General features: G+C 40.5%; 1 protein-coding gene across 3 annotated transcripts in view; it reads right to left on the bottom strand.

The window, feature by feature from the left end:
- The window catches only part of SGK3 (serum/glucocorticoid regulated kinase family member 3), a 158,673-nt gene extending 138,528 nt beyond the window's left edge, over nt 1–20,145 (bottom strand). For all 3 annotated transcript variants that reach the window (XM_072604736.1, XM_072604740.1, XM_072604739.1), the window contains exon 1: nt 20,025–20,145. The gene's annotated coding sequence lies outside the window, so the exon portion shown is untranslated. The remainder of the gene's footprint in view (nt 1–20,024) is intronic.
- Nucleotides 20,146–21,317: the final 1,172 nt, after the last annotated feature.

Raw genomic sequence — 21,317 nt, 5'->3', positions numbered from 1 at the left:
AGCTTTTGTTTTTATGGAAAACTTGTAAAGTGGGAACTCTGCCCTGTCCCAAAGGCCATCCAGCCACTTTGCTCTTCTTGCTCATTCTGGATCCCACTTTTTGTCCTCCATTTGTCCATTCTGTCGCAAATATACATTCTGATGGACACATTCTATAGGCTGTCCATTTCAAACGCATTCTGTAAGCGGGAGATTTTTTAATGCATTTTTCATGCACCAGTCTTTTGGTATGGTATGGTATGGTATGGTATGGTATAGTATGGTATGGTATGGTAACACAAGTAAAGAGGGGAAGCTTGGCTCAATCCAGTCCTCTTCAGTAGTTACGTTAAACATGGGAAAACAGCATAGCTTATGCAAAAACTAAAAATTAACACATAGAAGTGAAACAGAGCTTGAAATCACCTAGTCCCACCCCTGGTCCAGTGTTCGAATCCTCTCTACAACACATCTCTCAAAAAGGACTATCTAACCTCTGCTTGAACACTTCTGATAATAAGAGAGTCACTACTTCATGTTGGTGGCAACTTAGATCTTTCTTTGTATCCATCAGAAATGACAATTAGGCTCTCTATGCCTTTATCAAAATCTTTGCTAAAACAGATGTATCAATCATGACACGCATTTATAAAGCACTTACCATGTGCCAGACACAGTGCTGAAGACATAGACACAAAACAGAAACATCTACCCTCAAGGAACTTATGTTCTAATAGAGGAGATCAGATATATACAGGAGCAGTGGCCAGGAAAAAGAGTTTTAATGTGAGGAGTCACAAAGATGGGGAGTGGAACAGTAGGGTAGTCACACTGACATGCCTTTTCTTGTGGTGTGATCGTGTTTGTCCTTCGTTGGTGAAGAAGACCATGCCATCAGAGAAATGATGACATGACTTGCACTTGACTTTGTTTTGAGTGAGGGAGGGCTGTGCAGGTCACTAACCTCACTTCTCCTCCAGAGCCATCTGAATCCAGTGACCTGATATTCCTCAGGATGACTGGAAATGGCCCAGGATGCACTGGGAGACCTTGGGCCCTGTAGGTTGGTGACACGATCCTATGAGTAGACGCAGCTGACTGAATGCTAGCTGGGTACCTCACCTCTTCCTTTCCTGCCTGCCTCCCCCTCCCATTCCTTCTCCTCTCCAAAGGAAGGTAAATTTGGATGACCAAAAATTGCTCAGTTGGCTTGAGTTTTACTGGCTCCTTTCCTTTCATTTCCTTTTGTTTCCTTTCCTTCCCTTTCCCCTGTCCCATCCTGTCCTCTGTCCTATTCTCTCCTAAAACCCTAAACCTACTGCACTCTGAAAATGGGACCCTACTGGGCCCCTGGACCCTCCTAGTGGGATAATCACTTTAGAGTGATTATCAACAGTAACTGTTGCCTGATGTCTTTGTTTTTTTTGAACTCATCAAAGGGGCCATGCCCTGGTGACTTCTTAAACAAGCCCATTCTGTTGCCTCACCCTAAGTGAGTACCTGCAAAGACCTTGGCCTAAAGGGCCCAAGGTCTCCCAGTGCATCTTGGGCCATTTCCAGTCATCCTGAGGAATATCAGGTCACTGGATTCAGATTCAGATTGTGGTATGATAGTATTTATTTGAATTCAGTTCTCCCAGCAAGAGATGGAAAGAGAAGAGTGACCTGGGATGATGTGAGGGAGGAAGACAAAAAATAAATAGCCTGGTGAAGACATGGAATTATGAGAGTGAAGATCCTAGTCAATGGCCTGTTGTCATTCATACCTTTCAGCTGTGCCCAACTCTTTATGACCCCATTTCGCATTTCTTGGCAACAACACTGGAGTGGATTACCATTTCCTTCTCCAGCTCATTTTTCAGGTGAGGAAACTGAGGCAAACAGGCTTAAGTGACTTTCAAAGAGTCACATAGCTAGTGTCTGGGGATAGACTAGAATTCAGGTCTTCTTGACTCCAGACCTGGCACTCTATCTACAGTACCATTTAACTCCTTCTAAGTACAGCCCCTGCAGCTCCAGTTGATAATGATCAAAAGATTCAAATGCAGAAAGCATAAGAAAGTCACATAACAGTACTGTTCCACACTGAAAATGTTTCAAGATAAAAATAACCAAATGACAATAAGACATTAGCTAATTCTCTGGTGATATTATATAACTCACATGATGCTACCATGGTACAGATAGCAATCAACGCTTTAGCAATTTGGTTATTTTTTTTTTTTTACCACTCTCATCATCTTAGCACACTTAACTTTATATTCAAGATAAATCTTTTTACACTTTGAATTACCGGGATCTTTCCAAAAATCTTTGTCCAGTCATATTTGTACACACTCTCATCATTAATTCATGTTACACGTAAGTGGTTTACAAAGCCCTTTGCTCACATAACTTTTGGCACTATGTGGTCTGGAGACAGGGCCCAACCTGACCAAGACACGGTGAGTTGCATTTGTTGCCAGATCAAGAAAAGAATAAGTGGTCTCCATGGAGCAAGCAGCAATTTTAAGTCTCCCTGGAAAGGGACAGGAGGGAAGAGTGTTGTAAAGACAAAGTTGGAAAGAGAACAGCAGCAGTGGCAGATGGAGAATACTTCTCAGGAGATCAGCTGCTAGGCTTGTAACTGTTAAAGTCTTTTCCTTTCCATCAGGGAGAGACTGAATTAGGCCTCCTTAGAGGAAGAGCTGGAACAACCATGAATCTACTCTAATCTGTTTTACTGGCTGCACGCAAGGGTAGTATGGCTCATTGCTAAGTGTTTCTTTACTATTTTGAATTCTGCTTACTGGTTCTTTACTTTTTCCCCAAAAAATAACAGTTTACTAGATAAAGATAATTTAAATTGCATCCTGAGTTTATGTTTTTGCTACAGGTATGTGATAAAGATAGAAGTGGTGAACCGTAAGGAAAATTGATTATACCAAATTCAGCTGGGTGGGAGACCACCTTCCTAGCGTGGTAAAAGAGTGATTGAGGGCTTGGAACATTTTATGAATTTTATTTACAGTCTCTGTTTTTAAACCTTTTCTAGCTTTGCAAAGAAGGGAAGCCATGTGGAACTAGGACCTCTGCCCTAGACCCAAACCCTCTAGAGTTAACTAATATGTCTCTAAGAACACAGGTTACTTTGCAGCAGGGAAGGAAGGAAAGGCTATAAATTTTCTTTCTCAACTTGATCCCTCCATCTCCACTCGCCTTCCCCCACCACTCATCCTCCCCCACCACTCATCCTCCCCCCACCTCTTTACAGGTAATAGAGAGAAGGTTACAGGCCCCAAGGGGTGAAGAGAGAGAGTATGAAAAATAGTCATCCAAACTGCTCTACACAGTGACCTCTGCAGATCTTTACTCACAAAAACCTTATGGAATAGTGCAATCTCATTTTATGGATTAGGAAAGTAGTGCCCTAAAAGAGAGAAATAATGAACCTAAGGTCACATATGTAGCAAGTGTCAAGAGTCAGAATTTGAACCGAGGTCTTTTGGGTTCAGATTGCTTCTTCAAATTGCTGCATTCAATTCCTATATGAGAGAGTACAGCATCAAATAAGCTTAAGGCCCAAGGCATCTTCTTATTTTTCTTATCAGTAGAGAGAGGTTCATCCCACCATCTGCTAGGATGTATGTTACTGGGCCACCAGCTAACATTTGAAAGCAAATACCCAAGTATTATAAAATTTGCTTGTTCTATCAGCTTTGCACCCAATTTAGTTTATTTAGATGATGTTTTCCTTCAGGTGGTACAGTGGATAGAGTGCTAGGACTGAAGTCAAGGAAGACTCATCTTGCTGAATTCAAATCTGGTCTCAGACACGTATAGCTGTGTGACCCTGGGCAAGTCATTTAACCCTGTTTGCCTTGGTTTCCTCATGTGGAAAAAGAGCAAAAGAAAAAAATGGCAAACTACTCCAGTATCTGTGTTAAGAATACCCCTAAATAGGACCACAAAGAATCAGACGCTGAAGAGACTCTACAACAAGAATATCAACAGTATCTGTTAAGACCAGAGTGCTACAGTAACAGCAACATTGTTTGCTGTTTGTTATTTTGTTACTCTTCTGAGCAGTGCAAGGATCTAAGACAATTCCAAAAAACTCATGATGGAAAATGTCACCCACATCCAGAGAAAGAACCATGGAGTCTGAATGCAGACTGAAGCTGACTATTTTCTCTTTTTATGTTGTTTTTGTATTTTCTCTTTCATGGTTTTTCTGTTTGGTTCTGATTCTTTACAACATGACTAATGTGGAAATATGTTTAAAATGACCATACACGCATAGCCTATATCAAGTTGCATCCTGTCTTGGGGAGGGTGAAATGGCAGGGGGAAGGAAATTTGGAACTCAAAATCTTACAAAAGCAAATGTTGAAAATATAAATTAATTCATCTAAAAATAAAAGTAAAAAAAAAGAAAACACCAGAGTGCTAGTCTTTGTTGCATATTTATTTGTTATTGTAGAAGAAACCTGGCACTCCATATGGGGGACAGTTAAAGGAACATGTTAGCAAGACCTTCAAATTCCATATGTTCTTAGGGTCACTGCTTCTCTCAGTGAACTGACACTTCATTATTGTTACCAGAATATCTAACATTCATATAATGCCGATGTGCAATTATCCTCATAACAATTGTGGGAGGTAGGCGCTATTATTATCTTCATTTTGCAGATGAGGAAACTGAGGCAAACAAGTTAAGCAACTTGGCCAGAGTCACACAGCTAGTTAGTTCCTGAGTCCAGATCTGAACTCAGTCTTGCCACCTAGCTTCCAATTCACCCATTTCGAATTCTGTTAAACCAATTTCTATTAAGCAAAAGATACCAACATAGGATTTAAACAAGCAACTTAAAATAATCTTTCATTTTGAAATCACAATAATGTATTTTTTTAGATTAACACACTTGCTTCATTAAACTTTGCTATACAAAATAAGGATATAAAATATTAGCCTGCCTCTTTCCAAACTCAGATATAAGTACTCACCCATAGGCAGATGGAATGTTGGTACTTCTACAGTTTCAAAATGGCCTAATATCTTTAACAAAGTAGATTTGATATTGGTCAACTTTTCCCTTAGTTCAAAGTGCTTTTGATCTTTACAGAAACCCTGTGAGGTTGCTCCAGGTGATTCAGCTAACCTAGTGGCACACTTGAAACTACCACCTGCTCCCCCTGTCCCCCATGCCCACCCAGTTCCTACGCATCTTATAACTGAACTGAAAGCTGCACCATAGGTATAACTTTTGTTTTCCAAAACATGCTCCTGATCACATCTAAACCTTTAAGCGCCAAACTAAGGGATTTGTTAGCGAATTTGGATAGTGGGAGGGGTGTGGGGAGATTCTCCCAAATTTGTTTCTCTTGTTTGTCTTCTTTGCTTTTGCAATTCTCTAGCTCTAAAGGGAGTCTCCAAGAATTCACAAAAGGGCAGCCTGGGTGGTGCATGTGGAAGAGGAAAGGAAGGCAGTTACATTCCTAGTCTTGATAAAAGAGGTTAGTAAAAGCCTCAGGGGTTTATTGTTTTGTTTTAAACAAATAATATCGGTTTGCTTCCTTAAGTCCCTATCCAAGGCGAGCTTTGGAGCCTATCACAGAAAGAAAGTAATGAATAAGCAAGAGCTGTGAGAAGGGAAATACAGATGTTGATTAGGGATCATTGACTTTGAGGAAGTGCTCAACACGGAAGTGAGTATCAAAGGCCAGAGATGACCTGGGTACTGTTATCACTAAGTCGAGAGTCATTCCAACAAATTTGTTGACATTTGTAAATTTTTACAAAGACATTTTCTCTTCCATCATGTAAAAAATCAAAGTAATAAATGCTACACACTCCAGGGATGATTGGTCAAAACTTCCCCAACATGGATATCTTAATACAAATATGCTTTTAACACTAGAATATAGTCTATATAAAAAACCTAATTGAGATTGTAGTTTGGAATTGAGAAGGGAACATGAGATTTCCTTTAAAACATAAAGATCACACATTCCTAAGATAATTCTACTCTGGTGCAATCAAATTATAGGAAAACAAGCATGAAATCTGTCACTAGATCTCATTTTAAAAAGTACTTGGAATTGTAAAATATTGTTAACTCAGCTGGGCTACACCCAGTATTCTGTGCTTTTCTAATTATCCCAAACTACTGATAAGTCTCCCAGATCAGTCTCCAGTTTAGACAATGAACACTGCCAGTTAACAAAGGCATTCTCCTGAAAACCAACAACACAGCAAAAATTCCACATATTCAAACCACTGATAATTTGATGTTTTCATAGTACCATTCCTTACATTTTTAAGAAGAAAATCAAATACTTAAAGAAGGTGTGGAACTGAGACTGAAATATGATCAAACTACACATGGATCATCTTTAAATAATGAATTTTGGATTTTGCAAACTGAATAAAGAACAATTATTTTTAATGTTCACATTATAAAAGATAATTCCTTATCTAAGACCAAAAATAAGCATCATATGCAATGGGAGATACACTAGAATCTTTCCCAATAAACATTTATTAAGCACCTACCAGGTGTCAGGCACTGTGGTAAGTACTAGGAATACAAATAAGAAAAAGAAACAGTCTCTACCCTCAAGGAGTTCACAATCTAATGAGGAGACAACATGCAAACAAATTATACAAAGAAAGCTACATACAAGATAAATAGGAAATAATTTACAGAGAAAAAGCACTAGAATTAAGAGGGGTTGGGGATGGCTTTCTGTTCATGAACAATCCAGGAGGCCAGTATCATAAGACTGAAGAATACTTGTTTGGGAGTAAGATGAATGAAAAGGTAGGAGGGGGTGAGGTTATAGGTGGCTTTGAATGCCAAACAGAGCAATCTGTATTTGATCCTGGAGGCAATATGGAGGCACTGGAGTTTACTGACTGAGGTATGATAGGGTGGATGAAACCTGAATTTTAGGAAATCTTTTAGTGGCTGAATGGGTAGATTGGAGGCAGGCAGACCCATCAACAGCCTATTTCAATAATCCAGGTGTGAGGTAATGAGGACCAGTGGTGGAGAGGTAGCAGTATCCGTGGAGAAAAAGGGATGTATTGGAGACATGCTGCAAATGAGAAATAGACAGGCTTTGGCACAAGACTGTACTTGGGGGTGACAGATAGGGAGGTATCCAGGGTGACTCCTAAGCTGAAAACCTAGGATACTAGGATGGTGTTGCCCTCTATAATAACAGAGAAAGAGGGGGCTGGGTTTAAGGGAAAAGATAATGACTTTGGTTTTGGACCTGTTGAATTTACAGTGTCTACTGGATATCCAATTCAAGAATGAAGCAAGGATGCCCATTCTTCCTACTATTATTTGAAATAGTTCTGGAAATGCTAGCAACGGCAATAAGACAAGAAAGAAATTACAGGTGAGATAAAAATATCCCTCTTTACCGATGATACGATATACTCAGAAATTCAGCAAAGATACTAATTGAGACAATAGCTTCAGCAAAGTTACAGGCTACAAATAAACCTCAAAAATCAACAGCATCAAAACGCATATATTGTCTGGGGATTAATTTACCAAAGCACACAAAAGAACAATTTAAATATCTGAAGGAATATTCACTGTTCATGCCCAGGTTGTGCTAAAATAACAAAAATGGCAATATTTCCAAGGGTAATTTACACTTTTAATGCTATGCCAATGAAATTACCAAGGGGATACATTTTAGCACTTGTTAAAATAGTAACAAAAGTCATTTTAAAAAAACACTCTAAAAATCAAGGGAAATGATGAAAAGAAGTAGAGATGAAGGGGGTATAGAACTTCTAGGTCTTAATTTTATGAAGCAGCAGTCATCAAAGCTATCTGGAATCAGTTAAAAAATAGAGACCTAACTCAATGGAACATACTGGACAAAGGAGAATCTGAAATAACAGAACTCAACCTAGTGTTAGTTAAAGTAGAAAACAGAATATTATTCAGGAAAAAAACTCCCTATTTGATAAAATTACTCAGAAAGCAAGGTTGCAGAAATCAGGCGTAGACTAACACCCTAAAATCTTTGTATCAAATTTCTCTGATAAGGATTTGGTATCCAAAATATGTAAATAATTAATAAATGCACATATAACTAGTAGCCATTTCCCAATAGATAAACAGTTATAGGATATAATCAACTTTCAAATGAAGAATTACAAAGGGTTCACAACCACAAATATGAACCAAATAGCTAATAAAAAGAGAACTGCAAAATAACCTTGAGGTTTCACCTCACACTCTGCAGGTTGGCAAATATGACAAAAAATGGCAACACTCACTGTCAGAAGGATTGTGAAATGATAAGCATACTAATACATTTTTGATGGAACTGTGAAATGGTACAATCATTCTGGAAAACAATTTGAAATTAAGCAAATAAAATGACTAAGATATTCATACTCTTTGAACTACAGATTCATTACTAGGCTTATTTCTCAAGGAAACTATTGATAGGAAGAAATTTCCTACATATGCCAAAATATTTATAACAGCACTGTTTGGGATAGCAAAGAATGAGAAACAAAGTAGAAGCCAATCTATTGGGGAATGGCCAAACATATTGTAGTACACAAATATAATGAAATATTACTGTGTTGTAAGAAAAGATATATACGATTAATACATAAAAACATTGAAACATTTACATGAATTGATCCAGATTAAAGTAAGCAGAACCAAGAAAATAATACACACACTAACTACAGCAAAAATGGGAAGAACAACCACACGCCAAAAGTCAAAAGTGAATTTAACAGAATTACAAAGCCATGATGTAAATGAACAGATATGAGAAGACAGCTCCAAACCCTTTTTGGAGGTGGGAGGTCCACAAGTGTTGCATATTACACATGTTTTTTGTCCTTTTTCAATGTATTTATTCAATGTATTGATCAGTTCTGCTGATTTTTTAAAGACTTTTCTCCCTTTAAAAAAGCACTATTTGCCATATGGGATGGTTCTTTGGGAAGGGCAGGGAGAAGGATACTAGGAATAATTGTGACAATGTAAGAAACAGAAGACATTAATAAAATTTATTTTTTTAAAAAGCCGCTTCCTGAATTTTTTTAAAAAAATAACAAGACATTGGAGATTCTGAAGAACATTTCCAAAGGTTTTCAAGAGTTTTAGAGGAGGCTAGTACTAGATTTTTATTATGTCCACTAGAATATAAGTTCTTTGATGGCGTGCATTGTTTTCAGGTTTTTTCAGTAAGCCCAGCAGTAACAGAGTGATCCCATTCTCTCTATTCTTCTCCAGCAGATTGCTCCAACCATCATCTCCCATCTTGTTAATTTTTAATCTCTCCCAATGTAGTTGTTTTTTGTTGTTTTTCAGTTGTTTTTCAGTTGCTTCCAACTCTGCATGACCCCATTTGGGGTTTTCTTGGCAAAGAAGCTGGGAGTGGTTTGCCATTTCCTCACTTACTCATTTTGCACGTGAGGAAACTGAGGCAAACAGGGTTAAAAGTGACTTGTCTGGAGTCACATTCAGTAAATGTCTGAAGCTGGATTGGAATTCGGGTCTTCCTGACTTCAGACCTGGGACTCTATCTACAGAACCACGTAGCAGTCCTATGCACTTTTCTCCTGATGCTTAAAAACATGCTCGTCTTCCCATCCTTAAAAAACAAAAACCAAAAAACACTCTACTATACCTTCAAGGTATCATCCTGTCATTTCTTCCTCAATTTCTCAGCTAAATACCTTAAAAAAATTGTGGACATTTATTGCCTCCACTTGCTTTCCTCTCACTCCTCAATCCTAAAGCTAGCTTTCTACCTCATCATTCAACTGAAATTCCTCTCTCAAAGGTCACTAATGACCTTTTATTTGTCAAATGTAAGACCCTTTTCTCATTCTTGATCTTTCCTGACCTCTCTACAGCAGTTAAGGCTATTGATCACCTGAGTCTCCTGGATACTCTGTCCTCTCTGGGTTTTGGTGACGCTATTGTCTCTTATCATACTAGTCCATCTTAGTCTTATAAGTCTTTTATTAAGCAGAGTACTCCAAGGCTCTGTCATGGTGCTTTCTCTTCTCTCTCTCAGCTATTTCATTATCTCCCATGGTTACCGTGAATACCAAATCTATATATATATATATATATCAACCCAACTCTCTCTTGAACTCCAATCCTGCATCTCAAACTGCCTATTGAACATCTGATCCTGGTAATATCATAGGAATCTCAAACTCGTTACATCTAAAACAGAAGTCAGTCAATTAGTTCAGGGAGGACTAGCACCTCTGGTATGAGAGCTTACTGAGCCCTTTTCAAGGCTTCTCATCCACTTTTGGTATCCACCTGTCACCCAACTTCAACCTATGGCTCCAAGAAGCTGTAGCATGCCTAGCAGCCACACCCCAGTAAAACTATCTTGGTAGATGAGCTAAACCAAGTCAAAGGTAACCTACAGGCCTCAAACCCATTGGTGAGTTACAGGAATGTCTATCTCAAGCATGTGAAGACATCCCACAGCAGAATGGGAAGATGAGAACAGTTTCTTCCAGTGGAAATGAAAGAGGCTGAAGTAGGAGCTCTGGGGTGCTTAAAGCATGGTCAGGCATCAAATATGCCAAAGTCATCCATGGCATTCAGGGCCTGACTTGTTTTGCCACTGGACTTCAATGATTCTGAAAGAGAGACTGAGGCTGACCACTGTGCAACTCTGCCCCACTTAAATCCAATTCATGAGCAAGTTGACAGCACCCCATGATGTCATTGGTCCTCTTCAAAAACTAAGGATGAGAAACAACAAGAAGGGCCTACTATGTTTAAGGACATCTCACTAAGCACAGGAGATACTGAGAAAGACAAAAAACAGTCTCTGCTTTACAAGAGCTCTCAGGTTCATGGGGGAATCAACATGCAAACAACTATGTACAAACAAGATATATACAGGATAAACTGGGGATAATTTTAGGGGGAAGGCACTAAGACTAAGGGAAAGGCTTCTTGCAAAAAGTGGGACTTTACCTAAGACTTAAATGACACCAGAGAAACTAGGAGATAGAGATGAGAAGAGCCCAGTCAAAAGATCAAGTATCATGTTTAAGAAACAGAAAGGAGGCCAGAATCCTTGGATCACAGACTACTGTAAGATAAAAAGGTACAAGAAGTTTGGGAAGGTAGGTTATGAAGGGCTTTGGATGCCAGAAGATTTCATATTTTATCCTGGACGTGATAGGGAACCACTGGAGTTTACTCAGGGGAATGAATGATAGGGTCAGACCTGCATTTTAGGAAGTTCAATTTGAAAGCTAAGTAGGGATGGACTGGAGTGGGGAGAGACTAGAGGCAAGCAGACCCACCAGCATATGGCAGTAATTCAAGCATGATATGATGAGGGCCTTCACCATCATGGGGGCAATGCCAGAGTAGAGATAGAGGACAATAGCCAGTGGGAATGAACAAAAAACAAATCCTAAAACTCATTATCTTTCCCCAAAAACCCACTTTCTATTGGTAGTGCCACCATCTCCTTTTAGTTCACTTAGGTTTGCAACTTTGGAATCATCAACTTCCTCCTCTCACCCCACACATCCAAGCCTACTGTTTCTATCTCCACAGTATCTCTCTCATTTGTTCCCTTCTGTCCATTTACAAGGCCACCATCCTAGCCAGGATTTCAGAACCTCTCGCCTAGGCTATTGCAACAGTCTTCTAACTGGTCTGTCTGGCTCAAGTCTCTCTGGATCCCAATCCTTCTTCTGTAAAACTCCCAAAGTTATTTTCTTAAAGCATAGGTGTGACCACATCACTACCTTCCTCAATAAACTACAATGGTTCACTATTACCTCTAGGATCAAATATAAATTCCTTTGTTTTTCTGGGGGGGGGAAGGCAATTGGAGTTATATGACTTGCCTAGGCTCACACAGCTGGTAAGTATTTGAGGCCAAATTTGAACTCAGGTCCTCCTGATTTCAGGGCCACCCAGCTGCCTCTTTATTTGGCATTTAAAGACTTTCACAACCTGATCCCTGTCCACCTTTCCAGTCTTATTATTTATTCATTACTCTGCTTCATGGACATTGGTGTTTAGACAAACTGGCCTTCTTACCATATATTCTTCATACATAATTTTCATTCCTGTGTTTGCACTGGCCCAGAATGCACTCCCTCCTCCCTTCCACTTTCTAGAGTCCCTAGGTTCTTTCCAGGCTCAGCTCAAGCACCATCTTCTATTATAGGAAAGCTTTCGTGATTTCCTCCTCTCCCAGTTGCTGGTGCTTTCCTACCCAAACTACTTTGTGCCTATTTTGTATATTCCTTTCTGTGCACACATGTATCTCCCAGGGTCAATTTAACTTTATTTTTTTAATCCCTCTGTATACAGCACAGTACATAGTACATAGCACGCATTTAATAAGTGCTTTCTGATTACTTCAAAACTTAAGCTCTTACTTTTCATCAATACCAGTCTATCATTGAGATTTAATATGCTCATCAACTGTGAATAGGAATTTGTGTGTGCGTGTGCGTGTGTGTGTGCGCACGCACATAAGTGGAAATATTAATGAGAGTTAAAAAGTCAGAATGTAAGGGAAGAGAGATATCCCTGAGTTAACTGGGCAAGAATAAGATGAGGAAGGGTGTGAAAGAGGATTTCTGGGTATGTAAGAGAAGTTAATTGCCTGGGGCAGAATTGACTAGGCCAGGAGCTGTGAAAGAGGAAAAGTGTGGGCTGAAGGAGTTGGGAGTGGGGCAATGACATAATACATACACAGTCTCTCAGAGGAAAAAAAATCAATGTAGAACAGTGGGGGTAAAAAGTATTGGCTGTAGAATGAGAGAACCTGAGTTCAAATCCCACTTCTACCATTCACTACCTGTGAGACCTTGAGGCAAGTCTCATAGGGTCTCAGTTTCCCCATATATAAGTTGGGGTTGGACCAGATGGCTTCTGAGGCTTCTTTCAACCCTAGATCTATGATTCTTAACAAACACTGAATCAAGAGAAGTAAAATGGCCTAATGGATTGGGAGTCTACTTCGGAGACAGGGAGACTTAGATTTAGGTCCTGCCACTGACAAATGTGATCCTCCAATCCTAGGCAAGGTACTTACCCCCTTAATGTTTATTCTCTCTGAGTCTCAACTTTCTTATCTAAAATGAGCATATGGAGCTTTGCAAATGCCACATAAAACTCATCATTATTATTCCACCAAGATTCATTGACCTGCTATTAGTAGAACATACACTTTAAGGAGATAGTTGGGGGTTTTTTTGTAAGTGACAGATTTTGGGGGGGTTTATTCACTCTGTATCATCCAGTTCTCTTTAAGACCACTGACATGTACTTACTGAACAATTTGCTATGAGGTCAGGGTACATCTATGGCCATGGAACTGAGAAAAACCAATTGATCAAGGAAATGGAACTCCTGAAATTGAGCTCATTAGCACTATGCTCTCAGACTTTGGTTATATATTAAATTTAACATTAATTATATTTAAACCTCCATATGATAGCAATTATACTACTAGTATAAACAGACTAAGAAAAATACATGATGATAAATGAATTTCTATTTTGTTCATCACAAAAACATATGCATATACTTGAAAAAAAAGTATGTGAGGCATGTTGTTCATTTGGTCAGTATAGATTTTCAAATATCTCACAATAACTACAGCACCCCCTTCAAGTCCTCAACTCAAAGACTTAGAACCACTGCTCTAAAGAACAGAGCTAATCAATGTTGGAGAAATTCAAAGTCATTTGAGCATAAAGTGAGACCTTAGGAGAACTAGGTGATACTCTTGGCTCTGCGTTTGACTGATTAGCTGTGTGACTTGGAACAAGTCGCTTTAATCTTTACATATGTTTCCTCATCTACAAAATGAATGAGTTCAACTACATGATCTTTCAGGTCACTGGGCCAATTAATTCATTCAACAATCATTTAAAAAGCACATAAATGAAAGATCAGCTGGGGGGGCCTTTTATAAGACAGAATCTCAACGTTGGAAGATATGTAAGAAAGCTTTTAGTTCAACCTGTCTCAAACAAAGAATCTCCTCTATAGCAACTCCAATAAAAGGTCAACGAGACTCCCCTTGACCACAAGGAAAGGAGAGCACTTCATCTTCCAAAGCACCCTACTCTTCTTCCGGACAGTTTTATTTACTATGAAGTTTTTCTTTATATAGAGCCAAAATCCTCCTCTGCAATCTCTATTTCTTCTTGTTCTACAACTTAAAGCACAATGGGTTCCCATGTGTGGGAATTCATGAGGCCTGAAATGCAGGGCCTTGGCTCCTTTCTTTTTCCAGAGGGTCCTCCAATGGAGAAGCAGCTCAGCTGGGCTTGCTCCTTAAAGGGCATGGTGTCTCACTGGAAGGGTCAGTCAGCTGCTAGGCTGGGTCAAGCAGATTTGTTAGCTGCCATACAGGCTCCCTACTGAGCCTGGCTGCTTCTTAGCTAGAGTGAGAAGGCTATTCTGACACTGGTTTGATTGCTTCAGAGATGGATTGGGTAGCCACTCAGCTGCTGGAGGCTGCTGTTTGGTTGTACCAGGCAGGCTACTCTCTCTCTGGGCAACTGCTAGAGGCAACTGCTGGGAAGCTGCAGATGGACAGATTGCTCTGCTTCATCTTTACATTTTACACATGAGGAAACTGAGATTCAAAGAAGCTAATTTATTTTCTCATAGTCAAAGAGGAAGCATTAGAGAGAGGGCTAGAATCTAGGTCTTCTAACACTTTCAAAATCCAGTGTTCTTTTTACCAATCCAGGCTTGAATGTCGATTTTCCCAATATGAATTCCTCAAAAATTCATTTGTGTTTTCTTCAAAGCCATCAAATTAATAATGAAAAGGAGGAGATACTCTATTTTCAATTTTCTATATTAGTAGATACAACTTTTTCCCATTCTTTAATTGTTTACAAGTAATGCACTTTCCAACATCGATTAAAGAAAGAGCTGTTAACAATACTTCCCTACTTGCACAGCATGGAGGAATTCTACCCAAATATCATACCATGACAGCATCCTACATGGTTTTTTTAATCTTTCCCTAGAAGTTACTTTTTCACTTGAGCTCAGCCCTGTGGGTAGGAAAGGAAGTATTTTTGCATTCAACCCATCAGATAAAGGCTATGACATGTGACATCCAGATTTTCTTCCTTAAAAATGAAACCTAGTAAAGTTACACAAGTATTTGCTCTTTATTTTTTATAGTGAAAGATAAATCATTGCCTGTCCTTAGTATTTACCTTTATTAGGTAAGAGTCAAAATTTAGCTTTTCTGAACAATGCAATAATCTAAGACAATTCCAAAAGACTCATGATGGAAAACACTATCTACATTCAGAGAAAGAACTGTGAAGTCTGAATACAGATTGAAGCATACAATTTTCTCTTTAGTTGTTTTTCTTCTTTCTCATGGTTTTTCCCTTCTGTTCTAATTCTTCTTTCACAACATGACTAATGTCAAAATACCTTTAATATGATCATATATATATGGTGTATATCAGACTGCAAGTCATCTTGGGGAGAGGGAGTGGAGAAAAAAATCAGAACTCAAAATCTTATAAAAGCGAACACTGAAAACTAAAAATAAATAAGAAGAGTCAAAAGTAGAAGAATATAGTCCTAAACAAGAAGGAATGATCTAGTTGGGAAAAGTCAAGGGGAAATAAACATGATAGGCATGAGGGCTGTGTGTGTGTGTTTGTGTGTGTGTATGTGTGTGTGTGTGTGTGTGTGTAGGGGTATAATTTCTGGCAGAAATAATATCTTATATAACTTGTATTTCATGAATCAGCAGTTTCAACAGCAATATTCATGAATTTTTTTTTAGACACATGTAGATTGGATGGAACAAAGGTAAAACGTTTCCTGAAACAAAGAAAGTTTCAAAAGCATTTTATTCCACCCCCTCAAAGAAGAACTTTGACAAGGAGATGATTCATGTTCAGGCTTCATTAACACTTTTATACCATATAATACATTTCATGAGAAATGCCTCCCGAACTCTGATTCTCCCTCCTCTCCCTTTCCCCACAATAACCATCCTACCAGTTAATTTTCCTGTCTTATCATAGGTTACCTGTCCAAAGAGCATACCTTTGGGGATACAGAGAGTCACACTGGAACTATTCAGGTCATTATTTTTTCTTTGTGTAAAACTATCCCCTGTACTAGGGAGACTGACTGGCACATTATAAGCCCATGGTAATCATATGATTTTTTTTTTAAATTAAAAGCACTTGTGGCAATTATATTTTAATGAACTTGATCAGTAAATATAAGTGCTTCGGTGAAGTCACTCTCACAGAACACTAGTAGTAGATCTGCAGCTTTTCAAGTTGGATTGATGAGAAAGTCATAGAGGGTAGAGGGATAGGCAAGCTATGAATATAGATACCAAAAGCATGTGTCAAACCAAAACATTCTTAGGACTAGGAGAAAGGGGTGGGTTTGAGGGGTAGGAACATCCCTTAAAAATTCCTTACTAGTACTTTACAGGTCAAATCCTATCACAAAAAACTCCAAAGTTCGAATTTTGTTACAACAGCTATTGTCTGGAAACACTTAAATTAAGCTTGTTAAATCTTCTTCTACAGTGATTTTAGTTATAACATTTTGGGTTCTGGGATCTGCCCTGTATTGAATGTCTCTCTTTGTTGATGTGCTGGCTTTTCAAACAAATTTGGAGAGAGAAGCTTGGAGGAAGGGAAAGGAGAAGGATGGCCCTTCTTGTATACAGTAGATGGCTTCTAGCCAGGTGAAGAGGAATAAGCAGGAAAACATTCCCTAACCAATGATCAGCATTGCAGCATACTATCTCTTCTCAAAACCCATAGCTTGTAAGCCATGGCAGAATGTGACATAAGACACCTTAATATTTCCTTTCTTTATAAATCAGGCTGAGGCCCTAAGCTGCATATTGGAAGAAGATCCTTTAATCTTGAAATGGATTTTCTAAATGTGCATTAAAGTTTTAACACTGACAACTTGAAATGAACACAGAAGCAGTAGTGAATTACCTACAGACTACATGTATACAACTATGTATATATTTTACATATTTTTATTTCAGTACTTTCAGTACTTCCCGCAACTTTATACAGTAACAACTTTATGCATCTCTATACAGTAACCCCTCAATTAACTAATGCTCTGAATAAGAAGTTCCCTTTGGCAAAATTAGGCCAGGCAATGGCTGAGATCAGAGATTTTTAACTTTCTTTGTATCCCCTGCACTTTGAACAGTGCCTGGCACATAGTAGGTGCTTAATAAATACTTACTGAGTGACTATTTTCAGCATTACGTCAATGGGTGGAATACTTAAGTAGACAATGCTCAGGTATAGGCCAGGTAGGTGGTATAGGGTCCCCCCACCAAGGCTACATTCCTGGAGCTCCTTCCATCTAATCCCTTGGGAAAGGGGGAAGGGAGTGCTGCCTGGGTCAATTCACTGGTGAGGAGACTGTCAGGAGAGAAGCAGGAGGTTAGGGTTTCAAGCCTAGGCCTTCTTTTCTCTTGGTGTTAGAATAAAGCTTATTATAAGTTTAGGTCATTTCATTCCTTATAGTTGTATCCCCCACTCCTAACACAATGTCTAGCACATAACAGATGCTTAATAAATATGAGCTGATTGGTACTTTAATTATCAACATATATTTATATATAATTATCAACAGAATTTACTGATAGATATAATTACTGATAGAATAATTATTCTCAAGTTTAAACATAATTTTATGCAAATAATTCACAGATGTACATTCCAGTCCAGATTTCTCACCTGAGTTTCAATTCAACATCATCACCAATTAATCGCCTGTTGAACATTTTTAACTGGATGTCCAGGAGACATCTCAACTGCATCATGTCCAAAACTGAATCCACTATCTTTTTCCCCAGACTCTCCTATTTCTAGAAAGGCATCACCACTTTTAAAGTCCCCCAGGCTGGAATCCACGATTCCTTACTTTCCATCATCCCATAGCCCAATCAGTTGACAAATTTTAGTCACTTCTGTCTCAACACCAAACTGCCCCTTTTCTCTACCCAAACAGCTACTACCTTAGTTCAAGCTCTCATCACAACAGTCACATGACTTCCTGCCTCATGCCTCTCCCCACTTCAATCCATCCTTTACACAGATGCCAAAATGACTTTCCAATTTGATTGTCTCCCAGTGGTTCCCTTTTGTCTCTAGGACAAAATATAAAACTCCTGTTTAACTTTAAAGGTCTTTCATGACCTAGCTTCAATCTGTCTCTCCAGTCTCAATACATTATTCTCCCTCCTGCATTCTTTGATCCACCTAAACCATGACTATGCCTTTGCACTGGCTCGTCCCCACTACTGGGAATACTCTATCCATTCACTTTTACCTCCCAGAATCCTCTTTCTTCAAAAATCAACTCAAGTACTACCTGCAATGTGAAGACTTTTCTGATCTCAACTATGAGTCCTTGGTGTTCTCCCTCCCCAACTACTTTGGGTTTGAATATTTTGTGTTTATTCTATGTACATCTATACATATGTTATCTTCTGCATTAGAATGTAAATTCCTAGCTAATAGGGATTGTTTCATTCTTTATATTTGAATCCCTAGCACAATGCCTGGCACAGAGTGGCTGATCAATAAATGTACGTTGATTAATTGATTGGGAAAGAAAGGAAAAAGAATGAAAACATTCTGCTTAGGTCAACAATCTGGGAAGAAATTCACATCCTAATACTTGTTCCTGTATCAGCAAGATTATCTTAGAATGTAAACTCTTTGACTGCAGGAAGTATCTCCCTCTTGTAATGGTATCCCCAATGTTTTGCATAGTGTTTGGCACATAGGAGGTGCTTAATAAATGGCTGTTCATTGATTTCTTCGTCTGGTGATGAAGTTTCTAATAATGAAGGAAGACATTAGAATGGAACTTCTTTGTGAATTGTTGTATTAATGAAACTTAAAGCATTGTTCAGACTTGTCAAAGTGAATTTAAACCATGATCGAATAATAAAAAGAATTAAATATGAAGCAATGAATATATTTAACATCTGCTTTCCATATCTATGTATATATCTACACACATACATATATGCATGTCTATATAAGCATATATTTTTGGAAAACATACATATATTTTATGTATATATGTGTATGTATACATTTACGTACATATATACATATATATGAAATGTCACCTTCCAGTCAACAAACTGTTGACGATAATTACAGCAATTTAATTTCAATTGCACTTTATAGATACCTCTTTAGGAATGAAATTATATTTCTAGTGCAGCACAGCTAATCAAAGACATAGGAAAAGCACTAAGGTCTTTCAGGAAGGATCATCTAGATTACAATATTCCGTTCATTCTTCTTGGGATCACCATCGCCCAGACCGACAGAAACGCAGCTATTTCTGGAAACACTCCTACAAGCAGACACATGTCTCTAACCAAAAATAACACCAAGTCTCCTGCAATCCAAAGTTACTCAAGAAGAGTTGTGCTATCACTGTTTAAACTCCCCCAAACTTGGCTAATACGGTACGTTTCTTTGTGTAAACAGAACTAGTCCAACTCCTCCCTCCGGGGGCTTTCTTTCCCTCCTGCCTGGTTCTCTGGCAGGTGTCCGGCTGACTCTTTCTCAGGAGATTCCTGTTCTCGATACCTTCTCCGCATCCTTTCCCAACTCTCCACTCCCAATACTTTCGCATTTCCAAAATTCTAACCCACATTAATAATCTCTAGTCATCCAGGCTTTTAGGACTCCTTCAGCGGGGCTGAATATGAAGTCACTTTCTCGGGTGCGACCCCCACCCACTTAGGTGGGTGTCTTGTGGCTCTTGGGGGGCTACTGCTCTTTACGGCCTCAGGTACTGGCCAAGTGGGGGTGGGTGGGTGAGAAGGCAGAGCAACCTTGGAACCCAGAAAAGAGGAGGGGGAGGAGACTGTTCCCGGGCCACCCGAGGCCCGCTCAGCTTTCCCCCCGCACGGCTCTGCTGCTCCGGGCAGCCCAGGGCGGCAGCCGCTGCCGGGCAGGCTCAGGGCTCTCGGGGCAGAGTACGTACCTGGCTCCGGCTGGGCGTGTGGGGCCGCTCGCGCCTGGCCGCGCGGCCCGCAGCGTGGAAGCCGGAGAACTTTGCCTTCCTCTTTCCTGGCCGCGGCTGCCGGCTTCAGTTTCCTCCCTGACGTGTTCCTGCCCGCGGCGGCTCCGCCTGCCCAGACAGCGAGGCGCTGCTGCGGAGGGAGCGCCCGGCACCCGGCCGGACCGGGGGACCGACGGACGGACAGACACACGGGCAGACCCGCTGATGCAAGGAAGGATGGGCAGGCAGGCTGGCCGCGCGTGGGACGGGGAGGAAGACAGACGGGAAAGAAGTGGGTGTCCCTTTAGCCGCAGCCCCGCTCCCTCCAAGCAAGGAGCCGCACCCCGGGGCCGCCTCGGAGCCAGGGCCGAGGGGGCGGGCGCCAGGGCAAGGTCAAGCGAGCCCCCTCCCTCGGGAGCCCGGGCCGCGCTGGGGGACTCTGGGGGCCAGCGCTGGGCTCCGCGGCTCGGTACGGGAGTTTGCCCGATACCTGCCCGCCGGCGTACGGCCGCCCGCGCCTCCCTTGGTCCCGCCCCGTCCCGGGGCAGAAGCCAGTCGTAACCACCGTCCTCCATCCCCTTGCCCCGCCCCCCAGCCCGCCGCTTAGCGAGGCCCGGGGTCATCCGAGGACGCCTAGAAAGCGGGAGGGCGGGGGTGCAGAGGCCCCTCTGCAGCCCCCGGAGGACTTGGGGGGAACTGCAGGAGTGTGGCCTCGCCCCGCTCTAGCCTCGGAGGCCAGTTCGACAGCCGGCTAGTGAAGTCCGGCGCTCCCTCCCAACATCGCCCCCTCCCAAACACGCAGACACACAGACACACGCAGACGCACACCCAAAAGACCGGAGAACATTGCTGGCAAAGAAATCCGCGAGAACTTTCTTTTCCCGCCCGTGGCCTCGTGGTGAACAAGTTTTCCACTCCTCCACTAAGGAGAACTAGACGCCCGAGACAGAAGAACTGACAGAAATACACCCTTGCTTTGAGGGGGAGATGCTCTTGTAAGCAAATGGTGCTTAGCACCAGGATAGACGTGGGGGCGAAGTCTGCTGTTAAAACTAGAAGCACAGCTTCAGCCTCAAGGTCATGTTTATTGTTTGGGTTTTTTAGAAAAGTCATAGCAAAGAGGGATTACAGAAAATTATGGGGGTCATAGATTTATAACCGAAAGGAACCTTAGAAGTCAACTGGTGTAGCTCTCTTAGGAAACTGAGGCCCAGAAACTTAAAAACGAATTAAACAGCTAGTTCATCCTCTTCATTTTACAGGACCATAAGGATA

This window comes from Notamacropus eugenii, chromosome 4 (genome assembly GCF_028372415.1).
Source record: "Notamacropus eugenii isolate mMacEug1 chromosome 4, mMacEug1.pri_v2, whole genome shotgun sequence".
Classification (NCBI taxonomy): Eukaryota; Metazoa; Chordata; class Mammalia; order Diprotodontia; family Macropodidae; genus Notamacropus; species Notamacropus eugenii.
This window is presented reverse-complemented; position numbering and strand designations above follow the sequence as displayed.